The sequence below is a fragment of the Arachis ipaensis genome, chromosome B7 (genome assembly GCF_059453495.1).
Source record: "Arachis ipaensis isolate K30076 ecotype BB chromosome B7, ASM5945349v1, whole genome shotgun sequence".
In the NCBI taxonomy this organism is placed as follows: Eukaryota; Viridiplantae; Streptophyta; class Magnoliopsida; order Fabales; family Fabaceae; genus Arachis; species Arachis ipaensis.
The window spans coordinates 65897253-65909026 of NC_142442.1; the positions used below are offsets into that span (position 1 = coordinate 65897253).

At 38.9% G+C, this 11774-nt stretch overlaps 1 pseudogene; it reads right to left on the reverse strand.

The window, feature by feature from the left end:
- Positions 1–1797: 1797 nt before the first annotated feature.
- Positions 1798–8167, reverse strand: LOC148552852 (uncharacterized; annotated as a pseudogene).
- Between the last annotated feature and the right edge of the window lie 3607 nt (positions 8168–11774).

The window sequence follows — 11774 nt, forward strand, 5'->3', positions numbered from 1 at the left end:
GATCCGGAAGATCCAACCTTGTCTGTGGCATTTTGAGTAGGATCATAAAGGAGAATGGACTGTACGCGCTTGATAAACTCTTATTTTATGATTTATATTGTGTTTAATTGAGTGGTTTTATCAAATCTTTACCCACTTATTCATATGATTAGCATGTATTTACAATTCCTTCCCAAAATTGTTTATGATTGAAAACTTGCTTCCTAGAGACTTTTAATTATGTATTTTAATTCTCCTTTATCCTATTCGATACTGTGATCCGTGTGTTAAGTGTTTCAGGCTTCATAGGGCATGAATGACTTGGAAATTGGAGAGGAGACTTGCAAAAATGGAAAGAACACAAGAAACTAAGGAGATGACCAGCGAGCAATGACGCGAGCGCATGGCCCACGCGAACACGCGAAATGGAGAAGTCGCAGTGACGCGAACGCGTGCCTGACGCAAACGCGTGGATTGGAGTATGCACGAATGATGCGAACGCGTGAACGACGCGAACGCGTGACAAGAAAAATTGCTAAATGACGCGAACGCGTGGATGACGCGTACACGTGACCTGCGCGATTTGCAAAAAGAACAGAATACGTTGGGGACGATTTTGGGCTGCATTTTGACCTAGTTTTCGGCCCAGAAACATAGACTAAAGCTAGGGAACGTACAGAAACTCAAGAGAGAGACCGATAGGCATACACACAGATTCAGATTCATCACATTAGGATTACTTTAGTTTTAGTTCTGAATTTGGATTAGTGTCACATTGATAGTTTATGCTTTTGCTTTGGATTTTGGATGCTGAAGAGCCATTACCTCCGTGAAGACACTACTTTAGTTTGTTCCTTTATCCTTTACTCCTTTCAGTTGATTATTAACTCTATTCAATTAAGTATGTTACATTTTGAGTTTATTAATATACAGAGTTATTTTTATTTTTAATTAATTTTAATTCTTTCTATTTTATTTTATTTGATTATGTCTTCTTATACTTTTATGATTATTAATTCCATGTCAATAGAGTAGATTCTCCACTTGACATGGGGTTGATTAAGAGGAGACACTTGAGTTGGAATGCTCAAGTGCCTAGTTAAATTGGACGTTGTTGGCTAATTCTGTATCTGCTAACACTGGACCTTCCCAAGGGAGAGGACTAGGATTTGTGGGTAAGAGTTGGTTTAATCACTAAACTTTCCTTTATTCAGTAAGGGTTAACCTAGTGAGAACAACAACCTCTTTACACTACGCTTGAGAAGATTCCAACAAGGATGGAACTTCCACTTAATTATTCCCCTAGTCAAGACCTTTTATTTGGAATATCAATAATTATTCTTAGTTTATTTTTATTGCTTTAATTCTCAATTAATTTAGTTATTCATTATCAAACTCAAACTTTCTGGAAATTTTCTGATTAATAAATTGGCACCCTTTCCTGCAACTCGTTGGTAGACGATCTGGGACTCATACTCCCAGTATTTTTATTTCTAAAACTTGTGACAACTCTTTTTAAATTGGTGAGGCAGATCTTAGCTGGTTAAGAGCTATACGTGCAACGCTATTCTCTTATTTGAAATCTCTTAATTGGTTGACTTCTGCCACGCACCAGCGCTTCACCCTCAGGGTAGAGATGGATCCGCACTAAACCTGGGGTTCAGATTTAGAGGAGTATTGGCAGCTTCTCAAACCAGGGTCAATCACATACAGCCTGTCATTGAAGAAATCACTCACAAGCAAGGAGAGCAGTAGTACCAGAGTTAATTCAGAAAGACAAAGCAACTCCAACTCTCAACTCTATGCCTATCCTTATTCCTACTTAACATCCAAATATTTGATATAACAGGTACTTATACAAAGTTCTACCCAATGACCTTCTGATTCCGCCTGACTAAGACCTGCAAGATAACCATAGCTTGTTTCAAACCACAATCCTCGTGGGATCGACCCTGACTCGCTTAGGTATTACTTGGACGACCTAGTGCACTTGCTGGTACAACAGTTGTACGGAAGTGTGGGGTTTCTGTACACGCTATCACGTATGCAAGCCTCTGTCCTGCGTACGCATGCATGAAAAAGAGGATGGTCGTGTACGCAACCCCTGCTCGTGGATGCGAGTGTCCCAACCCGAATGGAATGCTCGCATCGCGTGTTAAATGTCCGCGTACACAAAGGTAAACATTTTCATGTTCACATACGCATGCAATGCCCGAGTACGCGAGATGCCCAGGCAGTGATGAATGCTCACGTTGTGTGCACTGTGTCGCGTACGCTGCAGAAAATCAAATTTTCATACCGAACTTCAAACGTTCATAACTTCCTCTACAAAACTCTATTTTTCTCAAACTTTATATTATTTTAAGGTTCTCAAAGTCATCTTTAATTTAAAACAAATATCATTAAATTTCAAGATCCGAGGCTCATGTTATGATCCGCAAAATTTCGTCAAAAATAAGGTTTTACCAAATTCATCAAAATTCTCTAGTTTCCAAAACTTCAAATCCAGACCTAAACAAACACACCCAAAACCAACACACAACCTCATACCAACATTTCTCAACCATTTATCAATCATATAGCTATCAAAACCATTTGACGATTCCAAATTCAACCTAAACCACCCAAAAATTCATAAATTTCCACCCGTAATAAACTATACAACATCCAATCCCTTCAATACTTATCAATCCAAACATTAATTTATCAACAATATCAAGTCTCAAAATCCTCATCATTTAGCAACCATATCAATGTTCACCACAACAACTCAATATCAAAAGAACACTTCATATAATTCATACAATTCATCATCAGTAATACTCAACATCAAACATCAACAACACCATCACAATCCATCAGTTCATTGCAATCATCATAATCATCAATAATCATATTCTACCATATACAACTCCTTCAACCTTCATCCAAACCATCATCAAGCATAACATTTACATACAATTACTCATATAACTACATCATTCAATCCTATCATAAAGGTTGCTAGCCTAAGTGTCCAAAAATAGTACATATTACATAAAAAAATCGAAACCATACCTTAGCCAATTATCTTTCACGCACAAGACCACTTTACCACAAGCTTTCAAGCATTCACTCAACACCAAGAACACTATATATCATGAAAAACAACAAGAATCAAAGCTAGGGTTTATGACATACAACTAAACACAAGGCTTTAGTGATATCTTACCTTGCCCAATGATTTTTGGGGTAAAACCCACTACTCACCCAAGCTAGATTACACATAAACAACAAGAACACAAAGAAACTCAACAACCCAAAAGACATTTTCAAAAATGATATAGGGATAAGAAATTGGGAAGGGAAAATTGAGTTCCTTACCACTTTGTTTAGCTAGAAACAACGGCTCAACGAGAGCTTCGTGTGGCAGTAAACAGCTCGTCAAGCAGAGCACCGTAGCTCAAGTTATGGATAAAAGAAGGAGAGAGTGAATAGTGCTATTTTTCCTCTTCTCTCATAACCAACGCCCCTTTTCTTTGTGTGTGCTGAAAAATGAGCTAAAAGCTCATTAAATTGTGCCTTTATATGTTGGGTTTGGGCCCAACTTGGGCTTGGTCCAACCGCGTAGTATTTTTGCTTCGTTTGGCCCAACTTTGGGCCAAACCTTTAGAATAAGTATCCGGTTTGCTATTTCAAATGCTTTTCTAAGATTTTCTACTATTTTATTCTCTCTCACGCAGTATCGGACAGGCTTAGGCCAGTACTGCTGGCTAATCTACCGGTACACGTTTTTACGCAAAAATTTTCAGAAGAAAATATTTTCCTACTCAGAAAAATTCACTAAATTCGAATCTCACTTTTATATTAAAAAAATGTTTTTATATTTTCAAACCTATTCTGGGCAATTAAATTCTTCTATTCTACATAAGCAATTTTTCATGAAAACTCTAGTTCTTACTGAGATGTTACTGTTTTATGATGCTTGCTGGCGCTAAATGCCTGCTTGGCGTTTAGCACCCAAGAGGGTTGACGTGGCAGAAATTGGCGGATTAAGAAATTAATATAAGAGATACGTTGCAAGTACAGTTCTTAACCAACAAAAATTCGCTTATCAATTTGGAAGGGTTGTCACAAAAATTAGAATTAAAATACTGGGAGTATAAATCCCAGGTCGTCTCCCAGCGAGTTGCAGAAAGGTGTGCTATTTTATTAATCAGATGTTTTCAAAAATGGTTTTGAGTTTGATAAACAGAATATTAAATCAGAGAATTTATATAATTTAAATAAAAGTCTTGACCGGGAGTAGATTTGTCGGAAAGTCTATCCTTGTTGGAGTTCTCCCAAGATTAATTGATAATTGAAGGTTGTTCTGCTTAGTTATCCTTTACCAAGTAGAGGAAAGTCTAGCAAGTTGGAAGTCTGTTTCTATTCACAAGTTCTAATCCTTTCCTTTGGGAAGGATTAGTGTCAGTGATTAGAGGGTGATCCAACAATAAACCCAATTACAATTTTTCTCTTGAGCATTCCAACTCAAGGTTCTCCTTTCAATCAACTCCCAATCAAGTTATGGAATTACTCGCTCATTATGAATGTAAACTTCACAAAATAGGAAAGGGAAATAGAGGAAGACATGATGAATAATAATCAAAAGGATCAATAAAAAATAAAAATAGTTCCTGTATTAATAAATTCTAAAAATAATCCAATAGTAACTCTGAATAAATTAAGGATATGAAAGAGTAAGTGACTAGTAAGGAAAACAAACTAGAGTAATGAAGTCTTGGCGGAGGTAATAACTCTTCTCAATATCCCAATCCAAAAAGCAATAAAAACAAAATTCTAAGAACTATGAATGCGTAGAGAGAAAACCTAGAGGAAGAGTAAAGTCAGATCTAAAACTAAAAATTATGTGGAATGAATCTCTCCCTCTGGTTTCTGCATGTTCCCTGGCTCTAATCTGTTTTTTTGGGCCGAAAACTGGGTCAAAACATGGCCCAAAATCGCCCCCAGAGAATTCTGCAGATTCTGCAGATCGCGCACGTCACGCGATCGCGTCATCCAGCGTTTTGCCTTGCCACGCGTGCACGTCATCCACGGCTTCGCGTCACTTGTGTAGTTTCCAATTCACGCGTTCGCGTCAGGCACGCGAGCGCGTCACTCCGATTTCTCCATTTTGTTCGGTCGCGTGAGCCATGCATCCGCGTCGCTTCTCGCTGGTCATCTCCTTAATTTCTTGTGTTCCTTCCATTTTTGCAAGCCTCCTTTCCAATCTCCAAGTCATTCATTCCCTATAAAGCCTGAAACACTTAACACACAGATCACGGCATCGAATGGAATAAAGGAGAATTAAAATACATAATTAAAAGTCTCTAGGAAGTAAGTTTTTAACCATGGAGTAATTTTTGGAAGGAGTTGTAAATACATGCTAATCATATGAATAAGTGGGTAAAGATTTGATAAAACCACACAATTAAACACAATGTAGACCATAAAATAATGGTTATCAACCTCCCCACACTTAAACATTAGCATGTCCTCATGCTTAGTTGAAGGAGATAAAATAAATGAGTAGGAACATGTAAATCTCATGCAATGCAATGCAACTATATGATTCTTGTCTACTTGGTTAAAAGTAAGTAAGCTCTTCAAGACAATCACAAATCAAATTCCACTAATTCAATTCTTATACAGTAACAACAGATAAAAATGCAAGAAGGTAGCTCATGAAAGCAGGGAACATAGAATTTAAGCATTGAACCCTCACTGATGATATATGTACATTCTAGTCTCTCAAGTGTATAGGGTAATCGCTCTATTCTTCTCTAATCATGCTCTCTAATTTTTTTTTTGTTCTTCACCTAACCAATCAACAACATTTAATGTACCAATGCAAACATCATGAAGTCTTTTCAAGGTTGTAATGGGGCCAAGGCAAGGGTAAGGGTACATATATGGTTAAGTAAGCTTATAAATTGAATCTTTAATTAACCCAAGCTTTCACCTAACACACATATATATATATTCTATATAACTTAAATTTCATACATAGCTACCCAAAATTTCCCTTTCACATTCTATACTCATGTATCAACTTTTATTTTAATTTTATCATATATGCATTGATCCATGAATTTTAACTTAGCATTGGGGTAATTTTGTCCCCTTATTTATTTATTGAATATTTTTGTATTTTTTAAAAAAAAAATAAACATAGCTTATCAATGCACATGGATTCTTAATTCTTTTATGGTTTCATATGAGTAGGTACCCAAATTCCCATTATGTTATCATGACACATTCTCTTATTATCTTTTGTTCCCACGATCTTCCCATACTTAATTAACACACAATTCTATCTCAAGCTAACCAAAGATTCAATTGGGATATATAATTATTTTTCTGCTTAAGGCTAGTAATGTGGTAAAATACAGAACAAATGGGATTTAAAGGCTCAAAGTGGCTAACAAAGGTAACTTAAGGGGTAGGCTTAATTTGGATAAGTGAGCTAAACAAATAATGGCCTCAATCATATGCAAGCATATAAATATACTAAACATTGGACATATAGGATGAAACAAAATATAGATTACAATCAAAGAGAAGTAAACACACAAGAATAAAATAATTATGGTTAAATAATGTAACCATGTAACTAAGCTCAAATCTTACGGGTTGTGTGTTCTTAGCTTTTTAAACTATGTTCCAAATATAACTTCAAGCAAATTTAATATAAAAGTTTTGATTAAAATTAGTGAAATTTTGTTCTAAATAAAATAGGGTTTTAGAAGAAACTTATTATTTTTTCAATCAAGTAGAACATGCATGTAACTAACCTATTACTATGCAATTTATCCTATTCTACAAAAGAAAAACTAACTAAATATCCTATTTTATTGGTGTTAGGGAAGAGAAATTTCCTCCGGAAGTCAGGTACTGACCGACCTCCCCACACTTAAGGCTTTGCACCGTCCTTGGTGCCATCTGTTAGGAACAAAGGTGGGCTGGTAGTAGTATCTCCACAGTCGGGACCGTCATGGCTCCCTATGCTGGTAAATGAAGTGGAGTCCAGGGTGTCTGGATCTTTGTATTTTCCCATAAGTAGCTCCTTAAGGTATGTGAATCGGCGCTTGTTACGGCACTCTCTTAGCTTTGCTTTGTGGTCCTGTCGATCCAACCTTTCAAGTATCTGATGGAGCAGTTGAGTTGTTGTAGGTGCTTGTGGTGTTGAAGGAGGAATGTCTTCAGTCGGTTCAGTAGGCTCGCTTGTAGTGGTTGCTGGAGGTCTGAAATATTTTCCGTTAGGGACGTATTGATCATCCCGTGGGAGCATGGCTTTGGTGTCCCCAGCTCTATAGGAGACTCCGGCTGCTGAGACAAGATCTGAGACCAAGGCGGGAAAAGGTAAGTTGCCCGTAAGTTGTATGTGTCCCATGGCATTCCGGATGTGTCTTGGTAGGTTTAGAGGCTGGTCTGTAAGGATGCACCATAGTAGAACGGCCATGTCTGCAGTGAAGGAGGACTCATGAGTGCTCGAAAATACGTAATGGGACATAATATGTGCCCATACGCGAGCCTCCAAGGTAAGTGCAGATGCCGATACTCCCTTAGGATGGGAACGATGGTATCCATAAATCCATCTGCTGCCAGGTAGTGCGATAACTCTAAGAACGGCGTCCCAGTTAAATTGGTACGTCTAGCACTTGAGTGCGGCCTCTTGAAATGCGTCCAGGCCTTCTGGAGTAGGGGAAAGATCTAAAGCTCACTGAATTGCCTCTTCTGTAATGGGAACTTGCTTCTGACGGACATAGATAGACTGCAGGGTTGGCAGGTGAAAATTAGAGTAGAACTTGACTACCCAGGAAAGATTAACCTGCCGTGACTGTCTCCGTAGGAATCCCCATTATCGTCGCTCAATTCGCGGCTCAACAAGTTCAGCAATACGGGTCGGGAGGATAAGAAGGTATTCGTTGTTGTAACTCCTTTCTGCTAGTATGGGGAACATTTGCTCACAGTAGCGATTAGTAAATCGCGCAGTGTCCTTTGCTGGGAAGGCTTTCTCTTTTTCATCAATCTTTATAATCCTCTTAATTCTTTTTGTTGAGGGCTTAACTGCAGTTGAAGATGGCTCTGCCACTAATGCTCTTTTTGTTTCTCTTCTTGCTGTTGATTTGGGAGTAGCTTTCTCTTTGCCTTTCTTGGTAGCCATCCTAAAAGAAAGAAAAGAGAAAGTATGTTAAAATGTCAAGGGTTAGAGCAAGGAAGAGAACGGGAAAGGTGGTAATCAATGCACATTAAAAGATGAATGATGTTAACACATGGTCATGACTACATGTGAAAAAATCATCAATGGAAATATAGCAAGTGCATATGATGACAATTAAATGCAAGGTGTTTATTGGCATGCAGGCAAAGGTATGAGTAGCATAGATCAATCATTCAATGTTCAAGTTAGATTACCAAGCCTTTCAAACTAATAACCTGTTTGTAATAACAATTATATTTAAATAATATAATATAAAAAGGGTTTTGTGAAAAGTAAGCATTTAGAGTAGTAGAATAAAAGATATCGAAAAATAGTGCATAATGCCATACGGGCGTTTTCACAAACACATAGCATGCATGGTAAATAAGCTAATGAAAATAATAAATTGAACATGCAAACAACCCTTAAAAATTGATATATAATTGTCAAACAATTCCTTAACAATCCACAAGCAAATCATAAGGAATAATAATGACCCTAATAAATCTCCAACACCAATTAAAAGAAAAAGAAAGAAAAAGAAAACAGGGATAATGAAAGTGAAAAGAAAATGAAAAGAAGAAGAAAACATAAAATTAAGAAGAAGAATAGAAAAGTAAGGAGGGAAGAAGAAAAGAAAAACCTTATTAATGGTGGTGAGAGAGAGAGAGAGAGAGTAGAAAGTGAGAAAGAATGAAGAAGGAAGAAAAAGGAAGAAAGAAATAAGAAGGGAAAAGAAAAGGTAGGATATGGGGAAGAGAAAGATAAGATATTTTGGCAGATATGGATATGTTGTGCGGCGCTAGCGACGCGGACGCGGGGGGTAAGCGTCCGTGCGGATGGTGCTAATATGAATCGACGCGGACGCGTCAGTCACGCGGACGCGTGACTCGTTCGGTGCTACTGGCGCGAGGACAGCCTCGCGGTCGCACAACTCTCTGTTTGAAACTTATTGTTGCCAAATTTCAGGGTGACGCGTTCGCGTGGTGGATGCGATCGCGTGAATGGCCAATATTGGAAGACGACGCGGACGTGTGGGGAACACGTTCACGTGGTAGGGCTTGTGTTTCTAGCACCATTCCAGCCCCACTCCAGCACAACTTGCTGCCATGCACCCCTTTTTTATGTCGATTTCAGGGCACGCGTTCGCGTGCTTGATGCGGATGCATGTGAGGCATTTTTCGCAAATGACGCGGACGCGTCAACGACGCGGTCACGTGGGTCAATTTGTGCCAAAGGCACGCCTCCAGCCACGCTCTCGCGTGACTCTCTGTTCGATTTCTTTTTCTTCCTTATGCACTTGTGACGCGGACGCGTCCGCAACGCTTACGCGTCGCGTGCAAAAATTTTTTTTTTTATAATATGCAAATGAAGATGCAACTATATGTGCTAATAATGAGAAGAGTTATTGAAAGAGAAAACTAAAAAGAGAGAAAGGAACGATCATACCATGGTGGGTTGTCTCCCACCCATCACTTTGCTTTAATATCCTTAAGTTGGACGCTCCACTAGCTCAGTCTTCTGCTGTGGGTGGATCCTCCAAGAGAAAGATCTCTAGCTCCTTGTTTTTCGTCGCCTTCTCGCCATGATATAGCTTTAAGTGATGTCCATTAACTTTGATAAATTCAGAGCTTGAAGGATGACTCAGGTTGAAAACTCTGTATGGCTCGGCCTTCTCTACTCTATATGGACCTTCCCATCTTGATCTCAACTTGCCTGGCATGAGCCGTAGTCTAGAGTTGTAAAGGAGGACTAAGTCCCCAGATTGGAACTCTCTCCTCTTGATGTGCTTATCATGCACAGCCTTCATCTTTTCCTTGTATAGCCTTGAGTTCTCATAAGCTTCTAGGTGAAGGCTTTCTAATTCTTGCAGTTGCAACTTCCTTTCATCTCCGGCTTTCTTAAATTCCATGTTGCACTCCTTTACTGCCCAAAAGGCTTTGTGCTCTACCTCAACTGGGAGGTGACAGGCTTTTCCATAAACTAAGCGGAAGGGACTCATCCCAATGGGTGTCTTGTATGCTGTTCTGTATGCCCAGAGTGTATCTTGTAGCCTGGTGCTCTAGTCTCTTCTATGAGGTTTGACTATCTTCTGCAATATACGCTTTATCTCTCTGTTAGACACCTCGGCTTGCCCATTAGTCTGGGGATGGTAGGCTGTTGCCACTTTATGAATTATCCCATGCTTCTTCATTAATCCTGTTAGTCTCCTGTTACAAAAATAGGTGCCTTGATCGCTCACGATTGCTTGTGGTGTTCCAAAGCGACAAATGATATGGTTTCTAACAAAGGAAACAATAGTGTTAGCATCATCAGTGCGGGTAGGAATTGTTTTCACCCATTTAGAAACGTAATCTACAGCTAACAATATAAAAAAAATAATCATTAGAATTTGGAAATGGACCCATGAAGTCAATGCCCCAAATATCAAAAATTTCACAGAAAAGCATAATCTGTTGAGGCATCTCATCCCTCTTGGATATATTACCAAACCTTTGGTGTGGGGAACAAGATTTACATAATTCAGCAGCATCTTTAAAAAGAGTAGGCCACCAGAATCCACAGTCCAAAATTTTTCTAGCTGTTCTTTGAGGGCCAAAATGTCCTCCACTCTCAGATGAGTGGCAGGCCTCTAAAATGGACTGAAATTCTAATTGAGGCACATACCGTCTAATTACCTGGTCAGCGCCGCATCTCCATAAATATGGGTCATCCCATATATAATATTTGGACTCGCTTTTCAGCTTGTCTCTTTGATGCTTAGTAAAGTCTGGAGGAAAAGTGCGGCTAACTAGATAATTAGCTACAGGTGCATACCAAGGGACTACTTCAGATACTGTTTGCAGATTATCAAATGGGAAATTATCATCTATAGGAGTGGAGTCATCCCTAATGTGCTCAAGGCGACTCAAGTGGTCTGCCACTAGATTCTGGTTACCACTTTTGTCCTTAATTTCTAAATCAAATTTTTGTAGTAGCAGTATCCAACGTATAAGCCTTGGTTTGGACTCTTTTTTAGCTAATAAATACTTTAGAGCTGCGTGGTCTGAGTACACTACTACTTTAGCACCAAGTAAATAGGCTCAGAATTTTTCCAGAGCAAAAACAATAGCAAGAAGCTCTTTCTCAGTAGTAGTGTAATTAGACTGAGCGGCGTCTAAAGTCTTAGACGCATAAGCAATTACAAAAGGATTCTTACCTTCATGCTGAGCCAGCGCCGCTCCCACTGCATGGTTGGAGGCATCGCACATAATTTCAAATTGCTGGCTCCAGTCTGGTCCTCTCACAATTGGAGCTTGAGTCAAGGCGGTCTTTAGCTTATCAAACGCTTGTTTGCAATCCTCACTGAACTCGAACTCAATATCTTTATGCAGTAATCTGGATAAGGGTAGTGCTACCTTACTGAAGTCCTTAATGAATCTCCGGTAAAAACCTGCATGGCCAAGGAACGAACGGACTTCCCTTACAGAGGAGGGGTAAGGTAAACTAGAAATAACATCCACCTTTGCTAGATCTACAGAAACGCCAGTATTAGACACAACATGTCCTAGTACAATCCCTTGTTTTACCA